Here is a 15,427-nt window from a genome sequence, read left to right as displayed (position 1 = left end):
TGGGAAAGTGATCTCGAACCAATTTTGACATTCTTTCTTTCATTTGAATGAATGTTCCTCCACAAAAATCTCTTTTGTAGTATTTACCCTTTCTGTTGCCTGATCTTAGTTCAGTAATTTCCCAAAGGGTCTAATTCCCAGATACCTAAAAGCTAGCATTTTTAAAATTTTTTTCTAAATGTACTACTTCCTTGCCTTCATTAACTTGATCTATTTAAGCACACATTAATCCTTTATGGCCTATCAAGATTTTCAAGGAATAAATAACTTTCAGGTTCTTATAGGAAATGGTCTTAATCTAGGTCGTTGGTCTTCTGGTTTAACAGTTTGTACATAGAACAACGTATACAAAAATGTAACAATAGACACAAAGATTCTTGTTGTAGTGGAACTTACACTCTACTGAAATATTAATTCCCTACTCACTGTCTATAAAATGACAAACTCCTGAGTATATGTGTAAGGGAATTATATAAGTATATTGCACTAGCGAATCAGTATGGCCCCAATTACAGAGAAAGGATGACTTCACAAAACAGTCAGGCCGTGAAGACTTAACTTTTTCCTGATAACTCAGGATCATCATTAGAATCAGTTACCGTGTTCTACATGTTCTGCTGGGCTGAATCCGTACTGATTCTGTGAGCTTCCCTGACACTTGGTTGTGTGAAGAAATAGCTTATATCAGCTTGATCTCTTGTCATTTGCTCTTATAAAAATGTAGTGTGCATTAGTGTGTGCAAAATTAATATTCACTCAAAGGCTAAGGTAATGTTCCCAAGTTTTTTTTTTCTTCTATATAAAACAGTTATCATCATGCTCTCTCTCTTTGTTTTTTCAAATGCCGTCCAGGTCCAGAGAAATTTTTATTTTTTTCAGTGTCATTCACCACTTGATCATCTTATCTGTGATAGTATAATCTGTATATTATATTAATTCATTGGAATTGAGAAGTCGTTAAGTGCAGGCATTTGTTTAAGGGTTTGCTTGTTTTTTTAAATATTTATTTATTTATTTATTTGGCTGCGCCAGGTCTTAGTTGTGGCATGCTGGCTCTTCGTTGCAGCATGTGGGATCTTGTTCCAGGGACTGAACCCGGGCCACCTGTATTGGGAGCGCGGAGTCCTAATCACTGCACCACCAGAGAAGTCCCCAGGCATTTGTGAAGTAGCTTTTTAGGTCATTTTTACTGGAGAAAAATCCAGACTTCTTATCTGTAAAGCATGGAATATAGCATCATCACACTGCCCTCTGCCATGTAGAAATTTCCTTATTTAAATAGTCTTTGGGATAGCGGAGGCATTTAGGCCAGTTTACAAACAAACAAAAAAAAATGCTGCACGGCTTGTGGGGATCTTAGTTCCCTGACGAGGGATCGGCAGAGAAAGCATGGAGTCTCAACCACTGGACCGCCAGGGAGTCCCCAAGAGCTTTATTTGGGGTCTTAAGGATTCCAATTCAAGAGACAGATTTGGGTAATACCAAAAGATTATTCCAAGGAAGAGAAAAAAGTCAGGGGCTTACAAAGGCAAAAGCCACAAGGTTGTTCAAGCATTATGATTGATCCTGATGCACGAAAGGAAATATTTATCCTTAAAGGACAGGCAGTTATGAGTTATTTTAGGGTAAGGGTCCAATAAATAAATAGGCTATCACAAGTTGGTTTAGAGTGTAAGGGTCCACTAAGTATCTTGAGTTTCTGGAACATTGGGCAGATGTTCTGGATTCCTATGTTAAGACAAGAAGTGGTCGAAGTTCAAATTCCATCCCTGCTGAGATGTGCAAAAGTCACACTTCCTCAGTGGCCTCCTGGCTCCATTTTAGAGAGCCCTCTTAGCAATAACAACTCCATTTAAATTTTTCTTCCGCAGTATATCTTAGTTTTTTTTCAATCTGTGTAAATTTCTTAAAACTTTTTAAACTTCTGAACCCCCTGCCATTCAGATTACTTAAGAATGCCAACTTAATCAGACGCTGGATAGTGGAAATATATATAGCCTTATTCCCCTTGTTTGAGTATAATCTGTGGCTCTAATGCATCTAGACAGTTGGTCCCTTTTAATGCTTCCATACCTTGAAATGGTGGATGATTAAAGAAAAAAAAAAAGGAGGTGATTTGCAGAGCACTGAGGTTTTGAGGAAAGAGAGACAGTTTTGCTGATTTTCACTTTTAGAAACTGCTTCATTTATAAGTCCTTCTCATTCTTTTGATTAGCTTCCAGCAAGTCACATTCCTTTGAAAATTCAGAGTACTGCTATTCTTGTGTGGATTTTTTTTTTTTACTGAGGATTATACTGATTGAGTTTCACTGAACTATGAAGTATATGGAAAATATGTTTTTTAGAATCTGTCAGAATGCCTGTTTTAGGGAGGAGTCAGCACTCCCAAGAAGGGAGTTATCTCGTGTCTTCTGGAGAGGGAACAGAAAATCTTTTATCATAATTTTATATATGTTTATAACATCATTTTATTTTTTCCCCCATTCTTCTAATCCACAGTTGACTTAGGTCAAAATGAGTAAGCGTGAAGTTTGGGACTGTGGGGGAGAGAGAAGGAAACTAAATTCTATTAGCTTGAAGAGTTTATAACTAATAAAATAGCAAATAAGATAGTAAGTGTTCTAACATGAAGAATAGTACCTTAGAGCGCTTTATTTCAGAGGACATTAAGAAACACTCCACAGAAGGAGCAAAGCCCTAATTAGATTTTTAAGCCTGTGTTTTTAGCTCACCTTGTGACTCTGCTAGACCTGACCCTTATAATTACAACCAAATGATTGCTTGAAACATGGTTTGCCTTCTCCGGATGTCCTATATGTCTGTCCTTGGGTTAACCCCTTTAGATAGAGGTGGTTTCTCTGATGAACTTCTTATGCTTTGGATTCAATTTTCTAAAGTGTAGGTAGCCATTGATATAACTAACAATTTGGTTAATTGCCTGTTTGAGAGCAGTGAGTAGAATTGAAATCTGATTTACCTAGTATCCATTCACAAGAGAGATGTGTTTATGGACCAGGACATTAAAAGGGGCCTTGTATTGTATTGTATTGTATTGTATTATATTATATCATATCATATCATATCATACATGGACAGACAGTGCCTTCCATAGTGATCTCCTAAAAATATTGTTGGAAAAATAATCATGCACCCTTTCTTGCATTACATGCAGAGGAAGTTCTCCATCCTTTCTGCACTTAGCCAGCTTTTTTTTTTTAATTAATTAATTAATTTATTTTTTAGATAGCTTTTTGTAGGTATTAATTTCAAGGAGGAAAACTCTGATTCAGGATATGAGTTTTGAAATGGGCATCTCTAACCATTCATGCAGTGTAAGCTTTGATCCTCATTTCTGTCTAGCATTTCACTCATAAATCTAGGAATTTTCATGTACCGAATCACCCCTACAAAAGACTGGTCCTGCAGCATGGACCTGGGAGAGGAAAGTCACCTGGAGCCATTGGCGGAGGCTTCCAGGGCCAGAGGTACAAGGAAATAGGTGTGATCCAGTCCATTTGATAGAGAGCATGATAAACAAAATAAGACAAAATTGAAACTATGAGCTTTTACACACTGATGGGTAAAACTAGCAATTTAAAAAAAAAATCATTCTAAATCAGAGCAAGGGTCAGCAAGCTTTTTCTGTGAATGGTCATATAGTAAATATTTTAGGCCTTGCAGGCTGTACGTAGGGTCTGTGGTAACTACTCAGTTTTACCATGGTAGAATGAAAACAACCATAGACAACATGTAAATGAATGAGTGTGGCTGTTTTCCAATAAAACTTTATTTACAAAAAAGATGGCAGGCTGGATTTGGCCTGCAAGCCGTAGTTTGCAGATCCTTGGCTTTGAGCAGCAGAACCTCTTGGAGGGTCTCTTAAAACACCGATTGCTTCCCTGACTCCATTTCTGATTCAGTAGGTTTAGGATGGGCCTCAGTTATTTCCAAGTTCCCAGATGATGCTAAGCCTTTTCTTCTGGGGCCCACACTTGGAGAACCATTAAGCTAGAGAGAAAGAGATTAGAAATGTCTCCCTTTTATTTGTCTTCTGTCTTTTGAAAGGGAGGCTGGATTTGTTAAAATTTAGTGTTGCCCTTATAAAATTTCAGGCAATCTTTTTTTTTTATAGGAACTTTGTTTCCATCTTTTTCACTTCATCTACTACAGTTTCCTTATCAATAAATTTTCCAAACTTGAAAACTTCCTGTTCATTCTTCTTATCAGGGTACATTCTGCTCAGCAACCACTGCTCCCAGGATTCAAGTTTTATGATGGATGAGAGATAAGTAATGGGACAGATTCCTCCCTCTTTGTTTTAGTAAGAATAGCCAACTCTTAATAAGCACTTACTGTGGTCCAAGCACTATTCCAGGTGCCTTACATATATTAATTCATTTAAAATGAGTTCCAGGATAGTTGAGGAAATTGCAGGATCTTGGTATTCTAGGGATGGTACAGTGACTCTGTGTGTTGATACATCTGAATGTGTCTTCTCTCCGGTTTCCCTCATTGCTTCCCACTTCCTTCTCAGACTGGCTTCCTGCCCCTGAAGGACAAGGATAAAAAAATTTTCTGTCAGCTGAATGGGGGGACTTTCTTGGGCAGCAGTGACTGCTGGTGACATCAGCATGAGTAGCTCTCCCTGCTGGGGTCTGTGAGGAGGGCTACACCGGCTCTGAGGCCTGACTGACCTGATTCTAATTGCCAACGCTGAGCTGATGTTATTCTTGGCCCAGGGCAGAGCGATTACTCAGTAGTTTCTGTTAAAGTGATCCTTTGTTAAACCTCTGCTCTCAACCCCCATCTCCTGCCCTCCCACTCTCTTCTCTACCTACTCCAGACTGAAAAAAGCCCCAAAAGCAGAAAAATTAAGGATATTTTGATGGCCAAGGAAGAACTGCTGAAATTTCTTTTAACAACAAAGGGGGAGAGAGGGGATTTTAAGTACATCTTAATTTTTCACTGGTTTCCAAAGCCCTTCAATTTTTAGTAGACTTAATTTTCAACATCGTAAGGTAACTCAAGGTAGGAAAAAACCGTGCATCCTCAGCTCCTCTAATCCTTCCACTCTGTGCTTTACTTCCCCCATCCCAAGATGGCCAATTTCACCAGACTAACCCAGATTCGGTGAGGGGCAACAGAGACTAATGTCCCCAGACAAGCAGGGCAGGGGGGGCAGCTCAGTGTTCACCTGAAGGGTCCTTTCCGTACAATAGCAGCATCTTGAGGGCCAAGTGTAATGAGCTTTTTGCTAACGGCGTGTGTGTGTGTGTGTGTGTGTGTGTGTGTGTGTGTGTGCGCGCGCGCGCGTAGTCTCGCAGGTGTGGAAAGGATTCCCGTATAAACCCAGCCAAGTCTTGTTATTCTGCTCCTAAAAGTTCATTGCATGTGTCTAGAAAAATTCTGCCCCACCTGCAGCAGTGAATACTGTTTCTCCAGGCCTTCAGCTGCTGTGTGTTTGTGTTGTAGGGGAGGGGAAAGAAAGAGAAATTCAGCAGGCGCCGGGCTTTTCCAGGCAGCCAGCAATAACACGCTAGCCCCTCAGCGCGGCACAGAGAGAGCAGGCAAGCAGACTGGCTCTGCAGGGGGAGTCTTTTTACGTCTTTCCAAGGAGAGTACCTGGGAAGAAGATTGGCTGGGGTGGGGGTGGGGGCGGGGGTGGGCACGACCTCAGGCGTAGCTCCTGGAGCAGGTTGACTTGAACGTTCTAACATACTGCTGCTCTGTTGTTTTGTTTTCATTTGGTTTTGGGGTCTTTTGTTCAATTTTATATTTGCTTCTGACCTGTATCAGAAATTCATATAACACTTAGTTTATAGCTTGTTTATGATTATGATTTTCTTAGAACCATTTGATTTAGCAGATTTTGCCAAGCCAGACTCTTTTCTTCTTACCTAATGAAAAGACATTGAAAATACGTGAAATAATACATGTAAAACTACATTCAGCTGTTTAGAAATAGGCACTGTGGACAGGCTTTGCAGTCAGATAATCCTGAGCCCATAACCTGCGGCAGGTTATCTGAACTTCCTTGAACCTCGGTTTCTTTATCTCTAGTATGGTGATGTTAATGTATATCTGTGGGTTTTCATGAGGATTATATTCCTCAGGGTGTTACCATGTGCCAAGCACTGAACCTGGAGTGGTATTTGTGTTATCACAGTGAATCTTCACAGCTGCCCTCTTATTAGCCCCATTTTCCAGATATAAAAACAGAGCATCACTTATGTGACTTTCCCAGGCTCACAAAAGTAATAAATGGAAGAGCTGGTGTTTTTGAATCCAGGGGTGTCAGCCTCCGGCATCCTAGCTCTTGGCTATCATGCGCTATACTACCTCTCTGACAATATTCAGGCGTTCAATAACTAATAGTTATATGTATTGTTACATACATTTTATTTTTATTTATTATTATTTTTTTAATTTATGTATTTATTTTATTTATTTAGTTTTGGCTGCGTTGGGTCTTCCTTGCTGCGTGCGTGCTTTCTCTAGTTGTGGTGAGCGGGGGCTACTCTTCGTTGCGGTTCGCAGGTTTCTCATTGCGGTGGCTTTTCTTGTTGCGGAGCATGGGCTCTAGGCACGCGGGCTTCAGTAGCTGTGGCTTGCGGGCTCTAGAGCACAGGCTCAGTAATTGTGGCGCACGGGCTTTGTTGCTCCGCAGCATGTGGGAACTTCCCGGACCAGGGCTTGAACCCTTGTCCTCTGCATTGGCAGGCGGATTCTTAACCCACCAGGGAAGCCCTACATACATTTTAAATTGCAATTCATGCGTTCGACAAGTACATCGACAAGTACATATTGACACCTATAAAACTGTATTTGAAAAGTTAATCTCAGGTATCTTAACTAGTCTCCTACTAGTCAGATACACTGTTGCAAAAGAAAAGGTTTACTAAACTTTTATCCCAGTTACCTCAAATTCTTAAAGAGATGTCTTAATAAGGTCTTCCAGGACTTAAAACTCTTAGAAATGCCCATACTCTATGCTCCCTTGTGCTTTTATTATTTAGGAGCAGTGTCAGGAATCACTGAGTCTTGTAGAATCCTGAAATATGTTCTAGAAGTTTGGAGATTCAGGGCATGTGTGTGGGTTGTTATTGATAACATAGGAATTATCTCTTCAATAATCACTTCATCCTTTCAACCCTGTTGTTGTCATTGGTCATACTGTTTAATTTTGTTTCTATGATGGTGTTTTTGAGAATACTGTCAGGAAACACAACAGGTGTCTACCAATGTGAATAACACAGATTGACACTTTTGCATGATTAATATTATGCTTGCTTTTTCAATACCATAGAAATCTGATTTTTTTTTTTAATTTATTTTTGGTTGCATCGGGTCTTAGTTGCAGAGTGCGGGCTTCTCTCTAGTTGTGGTGCGCAGGCCCTAGAGCGCGTGGTCTCAGTAGTTGCAGTATGCGGGCCTAGTTGCACCGCAGCATGTGGGATCTTAGTTCCCCAACCAGGGATCGAACCCTGCATTGGAAGGCAGATTCTTAACCACTGGACCACCAGGGAAGTCCCCAGAAATCTGATTCTTAATGCATTATTTCAATATAAACATCAGTTCATTATGCTGATTCCTTACTACTAGTAATAGAAGTCCCCTGGTTACCACCAGGGTGTTTTCTAAGCTGTTGCTAGAGTAGGGTCTCTCTGGAATCTTGGAGGGAGGAAGGTGAAGGCAGTGAAATGGGTGTACAGTGAGTGCCTCTTGTATGCTAGATATAGTATTATATCCATTCCACTGATGAGGAAACTGTTGCTCAGAAAGTTTAAGTAACTTACACAAGGTTGCCCAGCTGGCTTATTGCAGTTGTAATAGCTAAGCCAGGTCAGAGGCTTCCAAAGCCCTATTCCACTCTACCTCCCTCCCCCTTGAGTAAGTGACTCTTCATTTTCTTCTTGTTTTATACATTTATCATCAGTCAGATAAGACATTCCAATTTTATTGTTGCTGCTGCTATACACCCATACACACAAGTATAAAAGAAAAGGTCAACACAATGAATCAAAATTCAGAACTCCACTTGGTTGTAGGTTTGTTAAGAGGCAGCTCTTCACCTACCAGCTGCTTGGGATCGACCTTGTTTGTTGTATATCCTTAAAATGTGGTTTCGCTACAGCTGCCTGGTGGCCAGTTTCATTCCCTCCCCTCACTCTGTGACCTGTGGCTTTTTTCTGTTTGTCTGTGGGCATATGAGGGACTCACAGCAGTAACTTTGTGTGAGATGATGAAAGACCTCATCTTTAAATGTAAAGAACCCCACCCATCTGCAATGGATGCAGCCACAGGAAAAAACTTATCAGGTATATACGACAGCAAAGTCTATGTAAGATGAACAACAGGTCAATATGTGATATTCTGAGCCAAGTAAAACAAACTAAACATTTGAAGACAAAGACAAGTTAGATATTTATAAACTCTGAATTTAAAGTTGTAAAGAACTCAGACATTGCCTTGTCTAATTATTTCATTTTACTTATCAGACGATGTAAGACACAAACATTATTAGGAGAACAAGGGCCTTACTAAAACTACTAGTAAGTAAAAGATAAAAGAGACAATTGAAAATGAGGCTATGAGTTATTTTTTTTTTAACCAATTGAACTCTCAATCTGGGGTCATTGCTGATCTTTTGAAGTTACCTTTATTTATATATTATACACGCACAGACTCACATACGCATACACTTACATATTTTAACTTTCAAAAGAAGTAACAAAGATTTGCTTACACACAAATTTTTTTCAACCTTTTCTTCCTGGAGTAAAGTCAGGGAAATCTCTGTCTTTTAAATGCGTCTGGTGAAAATTGGACACATTGCTGAGTTTGCTTTAGATTTGCTTTGGAAGGGAGATTTGATTTCAGTGGATTTGCTTTAAAAAGGGAGTCAGCATAGCATAAATGAGGAAGGCAATGTAGTACAGTAGGGCTGTGAAATCAGACTCCTCCGACGACTTGGATCTCACTTTCTACTTGGTAGCTTTGCCATCATGGACAAATTACGGAACCTTTTTGTGCTCTGGTTGCTTCTTCTGTGTATGGAGGTGATGATGGGACCCACCTCAAATGATTGGGAACGTGCTATAACATGTAAAGCACTTAGAGCAATGCTAACCATGATAAAAGCTCAATAAAAATTCATTTCTCTTATTATTATGCATTACTTTTTTTCCATTGTGGTAAAAAACACATAACATAAATTTACCCTCTTAACAATTTTTGTGAATTGTACAGTATTGTTAACTATATGCACATTGTTGTACAACAGATTACTAAAACTTTTACATCTTGCATGACTGAGTCTCTGTATGCATTGAACAGCTCCGTTTCCCCCTCCCCTCAGCCCCTGGCATCCACCATTCTGCTTTGTGTTTCTATGAGTTTGATTGCTTTCGATACCTCATATCAGTGGAATCATGTTGTATTTGTTTTTTAGTGGCTGGTTTATTTCACTTAGCATAATGTCCTGAAGTTTCATCCATTGTAACTTATGCAAGATTTCTTTCTTTTTTAAGGCTGAGTGATGCTCTATCACATGTATATACATTTTCTTTATCCATTCATCAGTTGATGGGCATTTAGATTGCTTCCACATCTTAGCTGTTGCATTATAATTTCAATTTGGGGTTTTAGTTAAACCCCCTGTGCCAGAAGCAGAAATTGGCTTAAATGATATTCAAGAAGGTGGTTTAGGAGAAGTTCAAGGCTCGTAAAATACTAATTAGCTACACCTTTTTAAACTAATACTTACTTGTTTGGACAGCTGAAAATTATAGCAAATTAATTTCACAATTGCTAGAGAGAGATGTGAGGAGAAAGAATGATTAATAGCACCATGGTAAAACGATTAAAAGAATATGTTTGTCCAAAGGCATAAATGTCTTATAAACGTTAAAAAAAAAAAGGAGAAACAGCATTAGCATCAAATTATGAGCCAGCTTTCCATGGGACACGTAGTATTTCCTTATAATAATCAAGGAAAGGTAAGGGAATTATTCTCCCAAACATACTGACAGAAATGTATTTGGTACAGCCTTTACAGAGGGCAGTTTGAGAATATGTATAAAAAAGACAAAGAAGAAGCAGCCTTCTGATCTAGCCCTTCTACTTCAAGGAAATTACTTTAAGGAAATGATCTGGTATATGTCAAAAGATATAAAAAAATAACATGATGTTTATCACAACAGTATTCTTAAATAGCAAAATGAACTGGTGACAGCCTTACTATGTGTGTGGTTTCACAATGGAAGTATAAGATTTTAGGGGGCCTACTTTTTCCCACTTAAAAATGTTTTAGGAACTTATTTCCTTAACTGCAAATATAGATCTACTGTGTCAGTTTATAGCATTCTACTATTGGTGATTGGTTAAGTAAATTATGATAAACCATGATAGAAAATACACAGCCATTAAAAACAATCATCTAGATCTACCCTTATATATATGGAAAAATGCTCAAGATAGATATTTGAATGAAAAAAAAGTCTCCAAAACATCAAATATCATATACCATTTTTGTAAGCCCATGGAAATGCATGTATATGCAAAGAAAATAAGTGACTATACACAGAAAAAAGTCTAAATGTTACCAGAGGTTATCTCTGAGAGTAGAATTCGAAATGACTTTTTTTTTTTTTTTTTTTTTTTGCGGTACGCGGGTCCCTCACTGTCGTGCCCTCTCCCATTTGCGGAGCACAGGCTCCGGACGCACAGGCTCAGCGGTCATGGCTCATGGGCCCAGCAGCTCCGCAGCATGTGGGATCTTCCCGGACCGGGGTGCAAACCCGTGTCCCCTGCATCAGCAGGTGGACTCTCAACCACTGCGCCACTAGGGAAGCCCCGAAATGACTTTTAAAACTTTTCCTTTTTCTAATGAACGTGTTTCAAAAAAACAAAAAACCTTTGGTCTGCCAAATATTGCTGGGCATTGTGAGAGAAAGAAATAGAAAGCAAAGCAGAGTCTACAGTCATAGGAGTCTAAATTTGCCATCAGACTATGAGCCTCTACCGATGTATGACTATTAGTTCTGTTGTCAGAATGGGGGGTGGGCCTGTAGTGAGGAAATGTCATCCATGTGATGTCTTAGGGCTAGTTTCACTGGGTTTTCTGATCATGGGCTGCAGCCCTGGCCTTAGCCAGCTGCCTCATAGTTGGACTTCTTTGGTTGTAACACACACCTAGCCCAAGATCTGTTCAAGTGTCTCAATGCTATTGAAAACCCAACTCAGAGACACTGCTGGTATCTTTGGTTTGCGTACATGCAGGAGTCTGAGGCATGTAAGTATATTTGAGTATCTGTTTTTAATGGCCTGCATTGTTTCTCAGATGTTAGAAGGTACAGTTGATTTAGGGGCTGCCTGAAGCACAGTGTTTTCAGTTGGTTGGTGAATAATAGTTTCTTCTAAATTGTTCTGTCCACGTAAGCACCTATATTCACATCCTTTAGAATAGGTGATTTGCACTAGTAAGAGCCTTCTTTCCTAGTTGCTATAGGAGAAGTAGCTTCTTCATTTGTTTTAGAAGTGGAAGGGAATGCCACAGGACTTCCAATCTCTTTGGCATCTCAAAGTCCTGTCTTAGGTGCTTGTGTCCTCAGTCTCTCTGTGTATGAACGGGAGCATCTTCAGGGTTTCTGCCCCATCCCTGTCGAGGTCCTAGCATTGCCCAGTGCCTTGTTGCAGTACCGGAAGTTGTATTCTTTCTCTTGCTCGGCTTTCAATCTTGTTCCAGCTGACAAACATTGTGAATGGAAGACAGCCAAGAACTGCATGCAGGGTGGGACAAAGGCCTTTTGGAAGCTTGCTTTTGCCAAAATAGAAACAGCTACCCTCACCCTCACCCTGGACCTGAGCTTTTTACAGCATCATACGGTTGCACAAAAGACGAAATGTGTTCTTTGCATTGAACAGCTCTCGGCCTGGTTGTAGCAGGATGAGTGCTTAGCACCTTACCTGCTCAGGAAGATATACCATCCCAGTACTTGAGCTGCCAGAACTAGAAGTGGCTTTGTATGCTACATAATGGGAACTTTATCCAAGTTACAATAAAAATCTCATATGGGGAGAATAATGCCCCAAATGTTTGGTCTTCTGATATCAGAGTAAAAGGGGTACAAAGAGACATTAACCCCGCTCAATAGAGGTTAACATTTACCTGCTTCATCCCCCTTAATTTTCAAAAAAATGAATTAGAGAGTTATTGATATTTCACCGCAGGGAAGCATCCAGCTCTACTCCATCACCAAGAAGCCTGAGTAAAGGCTAAAAGGGGTGTTTCTCTGGAAGGAATTAAAACACACACACACACACACACACACACACACACACACACAAACACACTCCCAGAATTTAATCTCTGAACAGTGTTATCTTTCTAGTAAGAGAGCTCAGATCTTGCTTCCCTGTGACCTTCCAAGTTTCAGTCTGTGTTCTGTCTATCAGAAATTCCTCCTTCCCACCCACGAGTACCCTTCTGTTGTGGGAGAAGGAGGGCCTTTCCAGTCTTTTGTCTGTGGCCAAGCCAACGCTCAAACTGTGGTTTTCTCTGAGTCTCCTTGCTGAGGCATTGCTGTTTCCCACACCCAATAAGGAAGCAAAGGGCTTGTGCTTGTTGACCAGGTCTTATACAGCTGGTGCTTATACAGTTCTCACATTCCCAGGACATTGACTGATGACGGTGCAGCCCCCATCCCTGGGTTAACCCACAAGTGCAGAGTGCTAATACTGTATATCCAAACCTCACATTTTTTAGAAATTATATGGAGAGAACTTTATATAATTCTTCTGCTTATTTTTGAATGAATATCAGGACAAAACAGTTCATACAATCTGTCATTGGTAGAGTTGTAGGATTAGGGCCAATACAGGCTACAGGGTGTACCTGGGGAGGCTGATTTCTGCCAGTAGTCTAAAAACATCTATTTATATGTCTGCCTTTAACATTACCTGAATACTTTCCTGGTTTGCTTCTTAATCAGATTTGATTACTTTAATCTCATTCCACTTAGTCTTGGCTTTGGTGAAACACCTGGGGACTTGTCCACATTACTGACTTTTGGGAGTTTTGGATGGCATAGAGTTGTAATAATTTCATTACCCATTCAGTATATGAGCATATGATCACCAAAGAACAAATGAGAACCTGGAAGCTTTTTACTGTATTTGGAAAAAGTATCTGCTTTTTTGAGATGCAGCACATGTTACATTGAGGCTGAAACAGGCTTGACTCTTTGGTAGATTGAGAATTATATCTCAGCTCAGTTAGGGTTCCACTTGGCTGCATGTAATAGGGCACCCCCCCACACACACACCCATGGCTTAAACAAGTTAGAGGTTTATTTTCTTTCCCCAGTATAGTCAGAAATCTAGAGCTAGGTGCTCCTAAAGTCCCTGGTGCTATCAGGAACCCGTGCTCCTCCTGTCTTTCTCCTCTGCGGTCCGTTAACAAGTAACTTCCACCCTATGGAAGTTACCTATGCCTGTCCACCTCTAGGTAGATATCCATGTTTTGGGTGGGGAGAAGAAGAGCAGTAAAGGGCAAAAGTTGTGCACCAACCAACCCAGTCTGCCCCCTTTAAAGAGCTTTCCCAGAACCCGTACCTGGAAACTTCTGTTTACAACTCAGAACTAGGTCACATGGTTATCTCAAGGTACAGGAGAGATTGGGAAATGTAATTTTTTAGCTGGGCACACATTATTACCCAAACAAAATCAGGGCAGTTTTATTGGGAAGAAAGGAAGAATTATTAGTACCCAAGCAAGTGAGTCTCCTAAGCAATAAATTCTTCTGATTTATTTTATTTTGTGTTTTGAGATAAAGACTGATCTTATTACTTATGGAACATTGGTGTCTAAGGTCCTGCCACAAAATTTGCATCTAGGAAGGTGAATTTATTTTTGTTTGGGGTCTATAGAAGGGCTTACTTACATTTTGTGGCTGAGTATAAGTTGAACACATACCACGCTAGGCACTATTCAAACTCCAGAGAATGGTCCTATTACAAGATTACATCTCTATGTAAACACAAACTTGCCTATTTTCTTGTATAGGAATTTAACTGATGCTTAAAAAAAAAATCAATAGTTGGTATAATGTGAGTTGGTTTTTTTTTCCATTCATGTTGTAAATGCTTATTAAGCACCTTTTATGCACAAGGCATTCTACTAGGCAGTTAGTGAAACAAAAATTAATCAGATATAAATCCAGGCATTTCCAGTATGAATTGTTCAGAAGCAGAAAAAAGTACATATATAAGTGCCTGTAATACAAGGTAGAATGTGCTAAATGTGATAAGACACATACAAATACATTTTTATAAGCATTTAGAAGAGGGAAAGATCATTTCTGCCAAAGAGAATTGAGTAAATATGATCTGGGGAACCTACACATATGTTTTCACTTTAAGAGTTTGTTTTTGCAGCTAGTGAGCATCATTATAAGACTAGAAAACTATGCTGAAAAACGTAGAACCAACTACCATTCACAAGTCATTACAGATAAGCACTTACATATCAGCCCGTCCTTTGGTTCCTCAGTAAAAGGCAGTAGTTTGGGAAGGAAGGGAGCATTTCAGTTTCTACTGTGTGCCTGGCACTTTGCTTTATTTCAAGAAACCTTTCCTGAGTGCCTGGGCTACATTTACTTATGTGATCTTCATTTAATCCCCAACAATCCAGCCAAGTGATTATAATTGTTTTATGAGGAAGCTAAAGCTCAGAGAGGTTAAGTAACTTGAAAAGGCCACCCAGTGTATAAGTGACAGAGCCTGCATTTGAGCCCAAGCACATTTGGCTGCAGAGCCATGCTCCTTTCCACTTACCTGAGTGTCTCCTTTTCGCTGATGACCTAATCTGGTTTTGTAGCCATAGTAAGTGTTGAACAGTCACTTCCTTCTTCAACCCAGTCTAATGGCAAGTCCTAGAACGAGCTGCCTGAAACTTGGTTTTCATTTGGATACTTTGATTTGTACTCAGAAAGTTAATCTGTTACCTGCTCAAATCTTGTTAGAACTTGACTTCCTTTTGACTTTTCAATAATTGATTTTTGTAATAAATAACTACATATAGATGGTACAAAATTCAAAAAGGTACAAATGATATATAGTAAAAAATTAGTTTCCCTCTCCCCCTGACCCCTAGCTAACAGTTCTTTTCCATGGAGGATGCCAGTTATTTTTAAGTGCCTTTCAAAATTGTTCTGTGCAGATACCAACATTGTATCTATGTTTGTGTGTGTGTATTGGCATATAAATGTATGTTTGTATGTATTCTTTTTTACTCAAGTAGAAGCTTACTATACTCACTGTTCTGATCTTGCTCTTTTTATTCACCTTTTTATTTGTATTTAGATGTCCCAGGAAGATTTTTTAACAAAAGAAAAACTCAATGAATTTGAAATACGGTTGTCACCAGG

The 15,427-nt window shown here is 39.6% G+C and overlaps 1 protein-coding gene across 5 annotated transcripts in view; it reads left to right on the top strand.

Annotated features, from left to right (window-relative positions):
- TTLL5 (tubulin tyrosine ligase like 5) overlaps positions 1-15,427 on the top strand; it is a 308,457-nt gene that overhangs the window by 209,368 nt on the left and 83,662 nt on the right. The gene's annotated exons all lie outside the window — the stretch shown is intronic.

The sequence above is a fragment of the Lagenorhynchus albirostris genome, chromosome 1, assembly GCF_949774975.1.
Source record: "Lagenorhynchus albirostris chromosome 1, mLagAlb1.1, whole genome shotgun sequence".
NCBI lineage: Eukaryota > Metazoa > Chordata > Mammalia > Artiodactyla > Delphinidae > Lagenorhynchus > Lagenorhynchus albirostris.
The sequence above is the reverse complement of the archived record's forward strand: the minus strand, read 5'-3'. Positions and strand labels throughout refer to the sequence as shown.